General features: G+C 44.8%; 21 non-coding genes across 21 annotated transcripts; all 21 read left to right on the top strand.

Annotated features, from left to right (window-relative positions):
- Positions 1-141: 141 nt before the first annotated feature.
- TRNAA-UGC (transfer RNA alanine (anticodon UGC)) lies at positions 142-213 on the top strand. The gene has a single exon. It is a non-coding gene; the product is annotated as a tRNA-Ala (tRNA).
- Positions 214-527: 314 nt separating this feature from the next.
- TRNAA-CGC (transfer RNA alanine (anticodon CGC)) lies at positions 528-599 on the top strand. Its single transcript has one exon. It is a non-coding gene; the product is annotated as a tRNA-Ala (tRNA).
- A 720-nt stretch (positions 600-1,319) lies between these two features.
- On the top strand, positions 1,320-1,391 carry TRNAA-UGC (transfer RNA alanine (anticodon UGC)). Its single transcript has one exon. It is a non-coding gene; the product is annotated as a tRNA-Ala (tRNA).
- A 314-nt stretch (positions 1,392-1,705) lies between these two features.
- TRNAA-CGC (transfer RNA alanine (anticodon CGC)) lies at positions 1,706-1,777 on the top strand. Its single transcript has one exon. It is a non-coding gene; the product is annotated as a tRNA-Ala (tRNA).
- Positions 1,778-2,485: 708 nt separating this feature from the next.
- On the top strand, positions 2,486-2,557 carry TRNAA-UGC (transfer RNA alanine (anticodon UGC)). Its single transcript has one exon. It is a non-coding gene; the product is annotated as a tRNA-Ala (tRNA).
- A 314-nt stretch (positions 2,558-2,871) lies between these two features.
- TRNAA-CGC (transfer RNA alanine (anticodon CGC)) lies at positions 2,872-2,943 on the top strand. The gene has a single exon. It is a non-coding gene; the product is annotated as a tRNA-Ala (tRNA).
- A 696-nt stretch (positions 2,944-3,639) lies between these two features.
- TRNAA-UGC (transfer RNA alanine (anticodon UGC)) lies at positions 3,640-3,711 on the top strand. The gene has a single exon. It is a non-coding gene; the product is annotated as a tRNA-Ala (tRNA).
- A 314-nt stretch (positions 3,712-4,025) lies between these two features.
- On the top strand, positions 4,026-4,097 carry TRNAA-CGC (transfer RNA alanine (anticodon CGC)). The gene has a single exon. It is a non-coding gene; the product is annotated as a tRNA-Ala (tRNA).
- A 720-nt stretch (positions 4,098-4,817) lies between these two features.
- On the top strand, positions 4,818-4,889 carry TRNAA-UGC (transfer RNA alanine (anticodon UGC)). Its single transcript has one exon. It is a non-coding gene; the product is annotated as a tRNA-Ala (tRNA).
- Positions 4,890-5,203: 314 nt separating this feature from the next.
- Positions 5,204-5,275, top strand: TRNAA-CGC (transfer RNA alanine (anticodon CGC)). The gene has a single exon. It is a non-coding gene; the product is annotated as a tRNA-Ala (tRNA).
- A 720-nt stretch (positions 5,276-5,995) lies between these two features.
- On the top strand, positions 5,996-6,067 carry TRNAA-UGC (transfer RNA alanine (anticodon UGC)). The gene has a single exon. It is a non-coding gene; the product is annotated as a tRNA-Ala (tRNA).
- A 313-nt stretch (positions 6,068-6,380) lies between these two features.
- Positions 6,381-6,452, top strand: TRNAA-CGC (transfer RNA alanine (anticodon CGC)). Its single transcript has one exon. It is a non-coding gene; the product is annotated as a tRNA-Ala (tRNA).
- A 314-nt stretch (positions 6,453-6,766) lies between these two features.
- On the top strand, positions 6,767-6,838 carry TRNAA-CGC (transfer RNA alanine (anticodon CGC)). Its single transcript has one exon. It is a non-coding gene; the product is annotated as a tRNA-Ala (tRNA).
- A 708-nt stretch (positions 6,839-7,546) lies between these two features.
- TRNAA-UGC (transfer RNA alanine (anticodon UGC)) lies at positions 7,547-7,618 on the top strand. Its single transcript has one exon. It is a non-coding gene; the product is annotated as a tRNA-Ala (tRNA).
- Positions 7,619-7,932: 314 nt separating this feature from the next.
- On the top strand, positions 7,933-8,004 carry TRNAA-CGC (transfer RNA alanine (anticodon CGC)). Its single transcript has one exon. It is a non-coding gene; the product is annotated as a tRNA-Ala (tRNA).
- Positions 8,005-8,700: 696 nt separating this feature from the next.
- Positions 8,701-8,772, top strand: TRNAA-UGC (transfer RNA alanine (anticodon UGC)). The gene has a single exon. It is a non-coding gene; the product is annotated as a tRNA-Ala (tRNA).
- A 314-nt stretch (positions 8,773-9,086) lies between these two features.
- Positions 9,087-9,158, top strand: TRNAA-CGC (transfer RNA alanine (anticodon CGC)). The gene has a single exon. It is a non-coding gene; the product is annotated as a tRNA-Ala (tRNA).
- An 841-nt stretch (positions 9,159-9,999) lies between these two features.
- Positions 10,000-10,071, top strand: TRNAA-CGC (transfer RNA alanine (anticodon CGC)). Its single transcript has one exon. It is a non-coding gene; the product is annotated as a tRNA-Ala (tRNA).
- Positions 10,072-10,791: 720 nt separating this feature from the next.
- TRNAA-UGC (transfer RNA alanine (anticodon UGC)) lies at positions 10,792-10,863 on the top strand. Its single transcript has one exon. It is a non-coding gene; the product is annotated as a tRNA-Ala (tRNA).
- Positions 10,864-11,177: 314 nt separating this feature from the next.
- Positions 11,178-11,249, top strand: TRNAA-CGC (transfer RNA alanine (anticodon CGC)). The gene has a single exon. It is a non-coding gene; the product is annotated as a tRNA-Ala (tRNA).
- Positions 11,250-11,957: 708 nt separating this feature from the next.
- On the top strand, positions 11,958-12,029 carry TRNAA-UGC (transfer RNA alanine (anticodon UGC)). Its single transcript has one exon. It is a non-coding gene; the product is annotated as a tRNA-Ala (tRNA).
- The last annotated feature ends 139 nt before the right edge of the window (positions 12,030-12,168 follow it).

Here is a 12,168-nt window from a genome sequence, read left to right as displayed (position 1 = left end):
TTTAACATAATTTCAGGCAGAGAAACCTGTACCATTGATAGAACTTGCCATTTACCAGGTACTCAATGACAGCAGGTAGATTCTGAAAAGTGGTGTAACGTACGAATCTACTCATTGTGCATCTCCATAGCGAACGTCAAAGGGGATGTAGCTCAGTGGTAGAGCGCATGCTTTGCATGTATGAGGCCCCGGGTTCAATACCCGGCATCTCCAGCTTCTCTTCTACAAACTGCTAAGGCCCCCTTCCGCTACTGGATCCCATACCGGAAGCGCCAATGTTTCCTGCTGTAGATGCTTAGTGAGGTGTCAACAATTCTGACTTTAATGCAAACTCTTATTGTTCGTGAAATGAAAGGTTCCACCTATTTTGTGGGAAAAAAATTGTCCCTTAGCCAAATGCGGATATACTGAAAAATTTTAAAAATGATCCGTAACATCACTTTCCAACGTAAACAGCTGCTAATTACCATTTTCTGCTGTAGGAGATAAAGGCCTGCTGAGGTACCACGACGCTGCTGACAGCATTGGGGGATGTAGCTCAGAGGTAGAGCGCATGCTTCGCATGTATGAGGCCCCGGGTTCAATCCCTGGCATCTCCAGCTTTTCTTCTACAAACTGCAAAGTCCCCCTTGCGCTAATGGATCCCATACCGGAAGCGCCAATGTTTTCTGTTACAGATGCTTAGTGAGGTGTCAATATTTCTGACTTTCATGCAAACGCTATGCACCTTGGAATAGAGCCAATAAAATGCACTTCAGCCTCGTACACACTATGCAATTTCCCGCCAGATAGATGGGTCGAATAGATCAGGTCCGATCTGATTTCCGATCGTTTTTCTGATCGATTTGCATTGAAGTGATCAGAAAATCGATCGGAAATCCGATCGGATCTGTCGAAGATTATCTATCGACCCATCTGTCTGATGGGAAATTGCATGGTGTGTACCAGACTTTTTCTTTTAGGCCACACAGGAGGATGATTTAAGATTCAATGCAGGATTTAATCCAGGCCTTTGCAAGCAATTAAGCAGCATCAAGAGTCAGGAAGTGATGCAGGAGATAAAGATGACAAGAAGAGGTTAGGAAATGAATGATTGGCATGAATGAGAGTTTAACATCCAATATTACCCCTTAAGCAACCTGCTTGAGAAGCCAAGTTTTTAGAGGATCATATCAAGCTTTAACATAATTTCAGGCAGAGAAACCTGTACCATTGATAGAACTTGCCATTTACCAGGTACTCAATGACAGCAGGTAGATTCTGAAAAGTGGTGTGCCGTTCGAATCTACTCATTGTGCATCTCCATAGCGAACGTCAAAGGGGATGTAGCTCAGTGGTAGAGCGCATGCTTTGCATGTATGAGGCCCCGGGTTCAATCCCCGGCATCTCCAGCTTTTCTTCTACAAACTGCTAAGGCCCCCTTCCGCTACTGGATCCCATACCGGAAGCGCCAATGTTTCCTGCTGCAGATGCTTAGTGAGGTGTCAACAATTCTGACTTTAATGCAAACTCTTATTGTTCGTGAAATGAAAGGTTCCACCTATTTTGTGGGAAAAAAATTGGCCCTTAGCCAAATGCGGATTTACTGAAAAAATTTAAAAATGATCCGTAACATCACTTTCCAACTTAAACAGCTGCTAATTACCATTTTCTGCTGTAGGAGATAAAGGCCTGCTGAGGTACCACGACACTGCTGACAGCATTGGGGGATGTAGCTCAGAGGTAGAGCGCATGCTTCGCATGTATGAGGCCCTGGGTTCAATCCCCAGCATCTCCAGCTTTTCTTCTACAAACTGCAAAGTCCCCCTTGCGCTAATGGATCCCATACCGGAAGCGCCAATGTTTCCTGTTACAGATGCTTAGTGAGGTGTCAATATTTCTGACTTTCATGCAAACGCTATGCACCTTGGAATAGAGCCAATAAAATGCACTTCAGCCTCGTACACACTATGCAATTTCCCGCCAGATAGATGGGTCGAATAGATAATTTCCGATCGTTTTTCTGATCGATTTGCATTGAAGTGATCAGAAAATCGATCGGAAATCCGATCGGATCTGTCGAAGATTATCTATCGACCCATCTGTCTGATGGGAAATTGCATGGTGTGTACCAGACTTTTTCTTTTAGGCCACACAGGAGGATGATTTAAGATTCAATGCAGGATTTAATCCAGGCCCTTGCAAGCAATTAAGCAGCATCAAGAGTCAGGAAGTGATGGAGGAGATAAAGATGACAAGAAGAGGTTAGGAAATGAATGATTGGCATGAATGAGAGTTTAACATCCAATATTACCCCTTAAGCAACCTGCTTGAGAAGCCAAGTTTTTAGAGGATCTTATCAAGCTTTAACATAATTTCAGGCAGAGAAACCTGTACCATTGATAGAACTTGCCATTTACCAGGTACTCAATGACAGCAGGTAGATTCTGAAAAGTGGTGTGCCGTACGAATCTACTCATTGTGCATCTCCATAGCGAACGTCAAAGGGGATGTAGCTCAGTGGTAGAGCGCATGCTTTGCATGTATGAGGCCCCGGGTTCAATCCCTGGCATCTCCAGCTTTTCTTCTACAAACTGCTAAGGCCCCCTTCCGCTACTGGATCCCATACCGGAAGCGCCAATGTTTCCTGCTGCAGATGCTTAGTGAGGTGTCAACAATTCTGACTTTAATGCAAACTCTTATTGTTCGTGAAATGAAAGGTTCCACCTATTTTGTGGGAAAAAAATTGGCCCTTAGCCAAATGCGGATTTACTGAAAAATTTTAAAAATGATCCATAACATCACTTTCCAACTTAAACAGCTGCTAATTACCATTTTCTGCTGTAGGAGATAAAGGCCTGCTGAGGTACCACGATTCCGCTGACAGCATTGGGGGATGTAGCTCAGAGGTAGAGCGCATGCTTCGCATGTATGAGGCCCCGGGTTCAATCCCCGGCATCTCCAGCTTTTCTTCTACAAACTGCAAAGTCCCCCTTGCGCTAATGGATGTCATACCGGAAGCGCCAATGTTTCCTGTTACAGATGCTTAGTGAGGTGTCAATATTTCTGACTTTCATGCAAACGCTATGCACCTTGGAATAGAGCCAATAAAATGCACTTCAGCCTCGTACACACTATGCAATTTCCCGCCAGATAGATGGGTCGAATAGATCATTTCCGATCGTTTTTCTGATCGATTTGCATTGAAGTGATCAGAAAATCGATCGGATCTGTCGAAGATTATCTATCGACCCATCTGTCTGATGGGAAATTGCATGGTGTGTACCAGACTTTTTCTTTTAGGCCACACAGGAGGATGATTTAAGATTCAATGCAGGATTTAATCCAGGCCTTTGCAAGCAATTAAGCAGCATCAAGAGTCAGGAAGTGATGGAGGAGATAAAGATGACAAGAAGAGGTTAGGAAATGAATGATTGGCATGAATGAGAGTTTAACATCCAATATTACCCCTTAAGCAACCTGCTTGAGAAGCCAAGTTTTTAGAGGATCATATCAAGCTTTAACATAATTTCAGGCAGAGAAACCTGTACCATTGATAGAACTTGCCATTTACCAGGTACTCAATGACAGCAGGTAGATTCTGAAAAGTGGTGTGCCGTACGAATCTACTCATTGTGCATCTCCATAGCGAACGTCAAAGGGGATGTAGCTCAGTGGTAGAGCGCATGCTTTGCATGTATGAGGCCCCGGGTTCAATCCCTGGCATCTCTAGCTTTTCTTCTACAAACTGCTAAGGCCCCCTTCCGCTACTGGATCCCATACCGGAAGCGCCAATGTTTCCTGCTGCAGATGCTTAGTGAGGTGTCAACAATTCTGACTTTAATGCAAACTCTTATTGTTCGTGAAATGAAAGGTTCCACCTATTTTGTGGGAAAAAAATTGGCCCTTAGCCAAATGCGGATTTACTGAAAAATTTTAAAAATGATCCGTAACATCACTTTCCAACTTAAACAGCTGCTAATTACCATTTTCTGCTGTAGGAGATAAAGGCCTGCTGAGGTACCACGATGCTGCTGACAGCATTGGGGGATGTAGCTCAGAGGTAGAGCGCATGCTTCGCATGTATGAGGCCCCGGGTTCAATCCCCGGCATCTCCAGCTTTTCTTCTACAAACTGCAAAGTCCCCCTTGCGCTAATGGATCCCATACCGGAAGCGCCAATGTTTCCTGTTACAGATGCTTAGTGAGGTGTCAATATTTCTGACTTTCATGCAAACGCTATGCACCTTGGAATAGAGCCAATAAAATGCACTTCAGCCTCGTACACACTATGCAATTTCCCGCCAGATAGATGGGTCGAATAGATCAGGTCCGATCTGATTTCCGATCGTTTTTCTGATCGATTTGCATTGAAGTGATCAGAAAATCGATCGGAAATCCGGTCGGATCTGTCGAAGATTATCTATCGACCCATCTGTCTGATGGGAAATTGCATGGTGTGTACCAGACTTTTTCTTTTAGGCCACACAGGAGGATGATTTAAGATTCAATGCAGGATTTAATCCAGGCCCTTGCAAGCAATTAAGCAGCATCAAGAGTCAGGAAGTGATGGAGGAGATAAAGATGACAAGAAGAGGTTAGGAAATGAATGATTGGCATGAATGAGAGTTTAACATCCAATATTACCCCTTAAGCAACCTGCTTGAGAAGCCAAGTTTTTAGAGGATCTTATCAAGCTTTAACATAATTTCAGGCAGAGAAACCTGTACCATTGATAGAACTTGCCATTTACCAGGTACTCAATGACAGCAGGTAGATTCTGAAAAGTGGTGTGCCGTACGAATCTACTCATTGTGCATCTCCATAGCGAACGTCAAAGGGGATGTAGCTCAGTGGTAGAGTGCATGCTTTGCATGTATGAGGCCCCGGGTTCAATCCCCGGCATCTCCAGCTTTTCTTCTACAAACTGCTAAGGCCCCCTTCCGCTACTGGATCCCATACCGGAAGCGCCAATGTTTCCTGCTGCAGATGCTTAGTGAGGTGTCAACAATTCTGACTTTAATGCAAACTCTTATTGTTCGTGAAATGAAAGGTTCCACCTATTTTGTGGGAAAAAAATTGGCCCTTAGCCAAATGCGGATTTACTGAAAAATTTTAAAAATGATCCGTAACATCACTTTCCAACTTAAACAGCTGCTAATTACCATTTTCTGCTGTAGGAGATAAAGGCCTGCTGAGGTACCACGATGCTGCTGACAGCATTGGGGGATGTAGCTCAGAGGTAGAGCGCATGCTTCGCATGTATGAGGCCCCGAGTTCAATCCCCGGCATCTCCAGCTTTTTTTCTACAAACTGCAAAGTCCCCCTTGCGCTAATGGATCCCATACCGGAAGCGCCAATGTTTCCTGTTACAGATGCTTAGTGAGGTGTCAATATTTCTGACTTTCATGCAAACGCTATGCACCTTGGAATAGAGCCAATAAAATGCACTTCAGCCTCGTACACACTATGCAATTTCCCGCCAGATAGATGGGTCGAATAGATCAGGTCCGATCTGATTTCCGATCGTTTTTCTGATCGATTTGCATTGAAGTGATCAGAAAATCGATCGGAAATCCGGTCGGATCTGTCGAAGATTATCTATCGACCCATCTGTCTGATGGGAAATTGCATGGTGTGTACCAGACTTTTTCTTTTAGGCCACACAGGAGGATGATTTAAGATTCAATGCAGGATTTAATCCAGGCCTTTGCAAGCAATTAAGCAGCATCAAGAGTCAGGAAGTGATGGAGGAGATAAAGATGACAAGAAGAGGTTAGGAAATGAATGATTGGCATGAATGAGAGTTTAACATCCAATATTACCCCTTAAGCAACCTGCTTGAGAAGCCAAGTTTTTAGAGAATCATATCAAGCTTTAACATAATTTCAGGCAGAGCAACCTGTACCATTGATAGAACTTGCCATTTACCAGGTACTCAATGACAGCAGGTAGATTCTGAAAAGTGGTGTGCCGTACGAATCTACTCATTGTGCATCTCCATAGCGAACGTCAAAGGGGATGTAGCTCAGTGGTAGAGCGCATGCTTTGCATGTATGAGGCCCCGGGTTCAATCCCTGGCATCTCCAGCTTTTCTTCTACAAACTGCTAAGGCCCCCTTCCGCTACTGGATCCCATACCGGAAGCGCCAATGTTTCCTGCTGCAGATGCTTAGTGAGGTGTCAACAATTCTGACTTTAATGCAAACTCTTATTGTTCGTGAAATGAAAGGTTCCACCTATTTTGTGGGAAAAAATTGTCCCTTAGCCAAATGCGGATATACTGAAAAATTTTAAAAATGATCCGTAACATCACTTTCCAACTTAAACAGCTGCTAATTACCATTTTCTGCTGTAGGAGATAAAGGCCTGCTGAGGTACCACGACGCTGCTGACAGCATTGGGGGATGTAGCTCAGAGGTAGAGCGCATGCTTCGCATGTATGAGGCCCCGGGTTCAATCCTTGGCATCTCCAGCTTTTCTTCTACAAACTGCTAAGGCCCCCTTCCGCTACTGGATCCCATACCGGAAGCGCCAATGTTTCCTGCTGCAGATGCTTAGTGAGGTGTCAACAATTCTGACTTTAATGCAAACTCTTATTGTTCGTGAAATGAAAGGTTCCACCTATTTTGTGGGAAAAAAATTGGCCCTTAGCCAAATGCGGATTTACTGAAAAAATTTAAAAATGATCCGTAACATCACTTTCCAACTTAAACAGCTGCTAATTACCATTTTCTGCTGTAGGAGATAAAGGCCTGCTGAGGTACCATGACACTGCTGACAGCATTGGGGGATGTAGCTCAGAGGTAGAGCGCATGCTTCGCATGTATGAGGCCCTGGGTTCAATCCCCAGCATCTCCAGCTTTTCTTCTACAAACTGCAAAGTCCCCCTTGCGCTAATGGATCCCATACCGGAAGCGCCAATGTTTCCTGTTACAGATGCTTAGTGAGGTGTCAATATTTCTGACTTTCATGCAAACGCTATGCACCTTGGAATAGAGCCAATAAAATGCACTTCAGCCTCGTACACACTATGCAATTTCCCGCCAGATAGATGGGTCGAATAGATAATTTCCGATCGTTTTTCTGATCGATTTGCATTGAAGTGATCAAAAAATCGATCGGAAATCCGATCGGATCTGTCGAAGATTATCTATCGACCCATCTGTCTGATGGGAAATTGCATGGTGTGTACCAGACTTTTTCTTTTAGGCCACACAGGATGATGATTTAAGATTCAATGCAGGATTTAATCCAGGCCCTTGCAAGCAATTAAGCAGCATCAAGAGTCAGGAAGTGATGGAGGAGATAAAGATGACAAGAAGAGGTTAGGAAATGAATGATTGGCATGAATGAGAGTTTAACATCCAATATTACCCCTTAAGCAACCTGCTTGAGAAGCCAAGTTTTTAGAGGATCTTATCAAGCTTTAACATAATTTCAGGCAGAGAAACCTGTACCATTGATAGAACTTGCCATTTACCAGGTACTCAATGACAGCAGGTAGATTCTGAAAAGTGGTGTGCCGTACGAATCTACTCATTGTGCATCTCCATAGCGAACGTCAAAGGGGATGTAGCTCAGTGGTAGAGCGCATGCTTTGCATGTATGAGGCCCCGGGTTCAATCCCTGGCATCTCCAGCTTTTCTTCTACAAACTGCTAAGGCCCCCTTCCGCTACTGGATCCCATACCGGAAGCGCCAATGTTTCCTGCTGCAGATGCTTAGTGAGGTGTCAACAATTCTGACTTTAATGCAAACTCTTATTGTTCGTGAAATGAAAGGTTCCACCTATTTTGTGGGAAAAAAATTGGCCCTTAGCCAAATGCGGATTTACTGAAAAATTTTAAAAATGATCCATAACACCACTTTCCAACTTAAACAGCTGCTAATTACCATTTTCTGCTGTAGGAGATAAAGGCCTGCTGAGGTACCACGATTCCGCTGACAGCATTGGGGGATGTAGCTCAGAGGTAGAGCGCATGCTTCGCATGTATGAGGCCCCGGGTTCAATCCCCGGCATCTCCAGCTTTTCTTCTACAAACTGCAAAGTCCCCCTTGCGCTAATGGATGTCATACCGGAAGCGCCAATGTTTCCTGTTACAGATGCTTAGTGAGGTGTCAATATTTCTGACTTTCATGCAAACGCTATGCACCTTGGAATAGAGCCAATAAAATGCACTTCAGCCTCGTACACACTATGCAATTTCCCGCCAGATAGATGGGTCGAATAGATCATTTCCGATCGTTTTTCTGATCGATTTGCATTGAAGTGATCAGAAAATCGATCGGATCTGTCGAAGATTATCTATCGACCCATCTGTCTGATGGGAAATTGCATGGTGTGTACCAGACTTTTTCTTTTAGGCCACACAGGAGGATGATTTAAGATTCAATGCAGGATTTAATCCAGGCCTTTGCAAGCAATTAAGCAGCATCAAGAGTCAGGAAGTGATGGAGGAGATAAAGATGACAAGAAGAGGTTAGGAAATGAATGATTGGCATGAATGAGAGTTTAACATCCAATATTACCCCTTAAGCAACCTGCTTGAGAAGCCAAGTTTTTAGAGGGTCATATCAAGCTTTAACATAATTTCAGGCAGAGAAACCTGTACCATTGATAGAACTTGCCATTTACCAGGTACTCAATGACAGCAGGTAGATTCTGAAAAGTGGTGTGCCGTACGAATTTACTCATTGTGCATCTCCATAGCGAACGTCAAAGGGGATGTAGCTCAGTGGTAGAGCGCATGCTTTGCATGTATGAGGCCCCGGGTTCAATCCCTGGCATCTCCAGCTTCTCTTCTACAAACTGCTAAGGCCCCCTTCCGCTACTGGATCCCATACCGGAAGCGCCAATGTTTCCTGCTGCAGATGCTTAGTGAGGTGTCAACAATTCTGACTTTAATGCAAACTCTTATTGTTCGTGAAATGAAAGGTTCCACCTATTTTGTGGGAAAAAAATTGGCCCTTAGCCAAATGCGGATTTACTGAAAAATTTTAAAAATGATCCGTAACATCACTTTCCAACTTAAACAGCTGCTAATTACCATTTTCTGCTGTAGGAGATAAAGGCCTGCTGAGGTACCACGATGCTGCTGACAGCATTGGGGGATGTAGCTCAGAGGTAGAGCGCATGCTTCGCATGTATGAGGCCCCGGGTTCAATCCCCGGCATCTCCAGCTTTTCTTCTACAAACTGCAAAGTCCCCCTTGCGCTAATGGATCCCATACCGGAAGCGCCAATGTTTCCTGCAGCAGATGCTTAGTGAGGTGTCAACAATTCTGACTTTAACCTGCTGGGCGGTCTGGACGAGCTCAGCTCGTCCAGTACCGCCGGAGGCTGCCGCTCAGGCCCTGCTGGGCCGATTTGGCTGAAATAAAAAGCAGCACACGCAGCCGGCACTTTGCCAGCCGCGTGTGCTGCCTGATCGCCGCCGCTCTGCGGCGATTCGCCGCGAGCAGCGGCGAAAGAGGGCCCCCCTAGCCGCCTGAGCCCTGCGCAGCCGGAACAAAAAGTTCCGGCCAGCGCTAAGGGCTGGATCGGAGGCGGCTGACGTCACGACGTCGGCTGACGTCGATGACGTCACTCCGCTCGTCGCTATGGCGACGATATAAGCAAAACAAGGAAGGCCGCTCATTGCGGCCTTCCTTGTTTATTCTGGGCGCCGGAGGCGATCGGAAGATCGCCTCCGGAGCGCCCTCTAGTGGGCTTTCATGCAGCCAACTTTCAGTTGGCTGCATGAAATAGTTTTTTTTTTATTAAAAAAAAACCCTCCCGCAGCCTGCCTGGCGATCTTAATAGAACGCCAGGCAGGTTAATGCAAACTCTTATTGTTCGTGAAATGAAAGGTTCCACCTATTTTGTGGGAAAAAAATTGTCCCTTAGCCAAATGCGGATATACTGAAAAATTTTAAAAATGATCCGTAACATCACTTTCCAACGTAAACAGCTGCTAATTACCATTTTCTGCTGTAGGAGATAAAGGCCTGCTGAGGTACCACGACGCTGCTGACAGCATTGGGGGATGTAGCTCAGAGGTAGAGCGCATGCTTCGCATGTATGAGGCCCCGGGTTCAATCCCTGGCATCTCCAGCTTTTCTTCTACAAACTGCAAAGTCCCCCTTGCGCTAATGGATCCCATACCGGAAGCGCCAATGTTTTCTGTTACAGATGCTTAGTGAGGTGTCAATATTTCTGACTTTCATGCAAACGCTATGCACCTTGGAATAGAGCCAATAAAATGCACTTCAGCCTCGTACACACTATGCAATTTCCCGCCAGATAGATGGGTCGAATAGATCAGGTCCGATCTGATTTCCGATCGTTTTTCTGATCGATTTGCATTGAAGTGATCAGAAAATCGATCGGAAATCCGATCGGATCTGTCGAAGATTATCTATCGACCCATCTGTCTGATGGGAAATTGCATGGTGTGTACCAGACTTTTTCTTTTAGGCCACACAGGAGGATGATTTAAGATTCAATGCAGGATTTAATCCAGGCCTTTGCAAGCAATTAAGCAGCATCAAGAGTCAGGAAGTGATGCAGGAGATAAAGATGACAAGAAGAGGTTAGGAAATGAATGATTGGCATGAATGAGAGTTTAACATCCAATATTACCCCTTAAGCAACCTGCTTGAGAAGCCAAGTTTTTAGAGGATCATATCAAGCTTTAACATAATTTCAGGCAGAGAAACCTGTACCATTGATAGAACTTGCCATTTACCAGGTACTCAATGACAGCAGGTAGATTCTGAAAAGTGGTGTGCCGTTCGAATCTACTCATTGTGCATCTCCATAGCGAACGTCAAAGGGGATGTAGCTCAGTGGTAGAGCGCATGCTTTGCATGTATGAGGCCCCGGGTTCAATCCCCGGCATCTCCAGCTTTTCTTCTACAAACTGCTAAGGCCCCCTTCCGCTACTGGATCCCATACCGGAAGCGCCAATGTTTCCTGCTGCAGATGCTTAGTGAGGTGTCAACAATTCTGACTTTAATGCAAACTCTTATTGTTCGTGAAATGAAAGGTTCCACCTATTTTGTGGGAAAAAAATTGGCCCTTAGCCAAATGCGGATTTACTGAAAAAATTTAAAAATGATCCGTAACATCACTTTCCAACTTAAACAGCTGCTAATTACCATTTTCTGCTGTAGGAGATAAAGGCCTGCTGAGGTACCACGACACTGCTGACAGCATTGGGGGATGTAGCTCAGAGGTAGAGCGCATGCTTCGCATGTATGAGGCCCTGGGTTCAATCCCCAGCATCTCCAGCTTTTCTTCTACAAACTGCAAAGTCCCCCTTGCGCTAATGGATCCCATACCGGAAGCGCCAATGTTTCCTGTTACAGATGCTTAGTGAGGTGTCAATATTTCTGACTTTCATGCAAACGCTATGCACCTTGGAATAGAGCCAATAAAATGCACTTCAGCCTCGTACACACTATGCAATTTCCCGCCAGATAGATGGGTCGAATAGATCAGGTCCGATCGTTTTTCTGATCGATTTGCATTGAAGTGATCAGAAAATCGATCGGAAATCCGATCGGATCTGTCGAAGATTATCTATCGACCCATCTGTCTGATGGGAAATTGCATGGTGTGTACCAGACTTTTTCTTTTAGGCCACACAGGAGGATGATTTAAGATTCAATGCAGGATTTAATCCAGGCCTTTGCAAGCAATTAAGCAGCATCAAGAGTCAGGAAGTGATGGAGGAGATAAAGATGACAAGAAGAGGTTAGGAAATGAATGATTGGCATGAATGAGAGTTTAACATCCAATATTATCCCTTAAGCAACCTGCTTGAGAAGCCAAGTTTTTAGAGGATCATATCAAGCTTTAACATAATTTCAGGCAGAGAAACCTGTACCATTGATAGAACTTGCCATTTACCAGGTACTCAATGACAGCAGGTAGATTCTGAAAAGTGGTGTGCCGTACGAATCTACTCATTGTGCATCTCCATAGCGAACGTCAAAGGGGATGTAGCTCAGTGGTAGAGCGCATGCTTTGCATGTATGAGGCCCCGGGTTCAATCCCCGGCATCTCCAGCTTTTCTTCTACAAACTGCTAAGGCCCCCTTCCGCTACTGGATCCCATACCGGAAGCGCCAATGTTTCCTGCTGCAGATGCTTAGTGAGGTGTCAACAATTCTGACTTTAATGCAAACTCTTATTGTTCGTGAAATGA

Source organism: Hyperolius riggenbachi, chromosome 4, assembly GCF_040937935.1.
Source record: "Hyperolius riggenbachi isolate aHypRig1 chromosome 4, aHypRig1.pri, whole genome shotgun sequence".
NCBI classification, from domain to species: domain Eukaryota; kingdom Metazoa; phylum Chordata; class Amphibia; order Anura; family Hyperoliidae; genus Hyperolius; species Hyperolius riggenbachi.
Note: the sequence above shows the minus strand (reverse complement) of the source record. Positions and strands in the feature narration are given on the sequence as shown.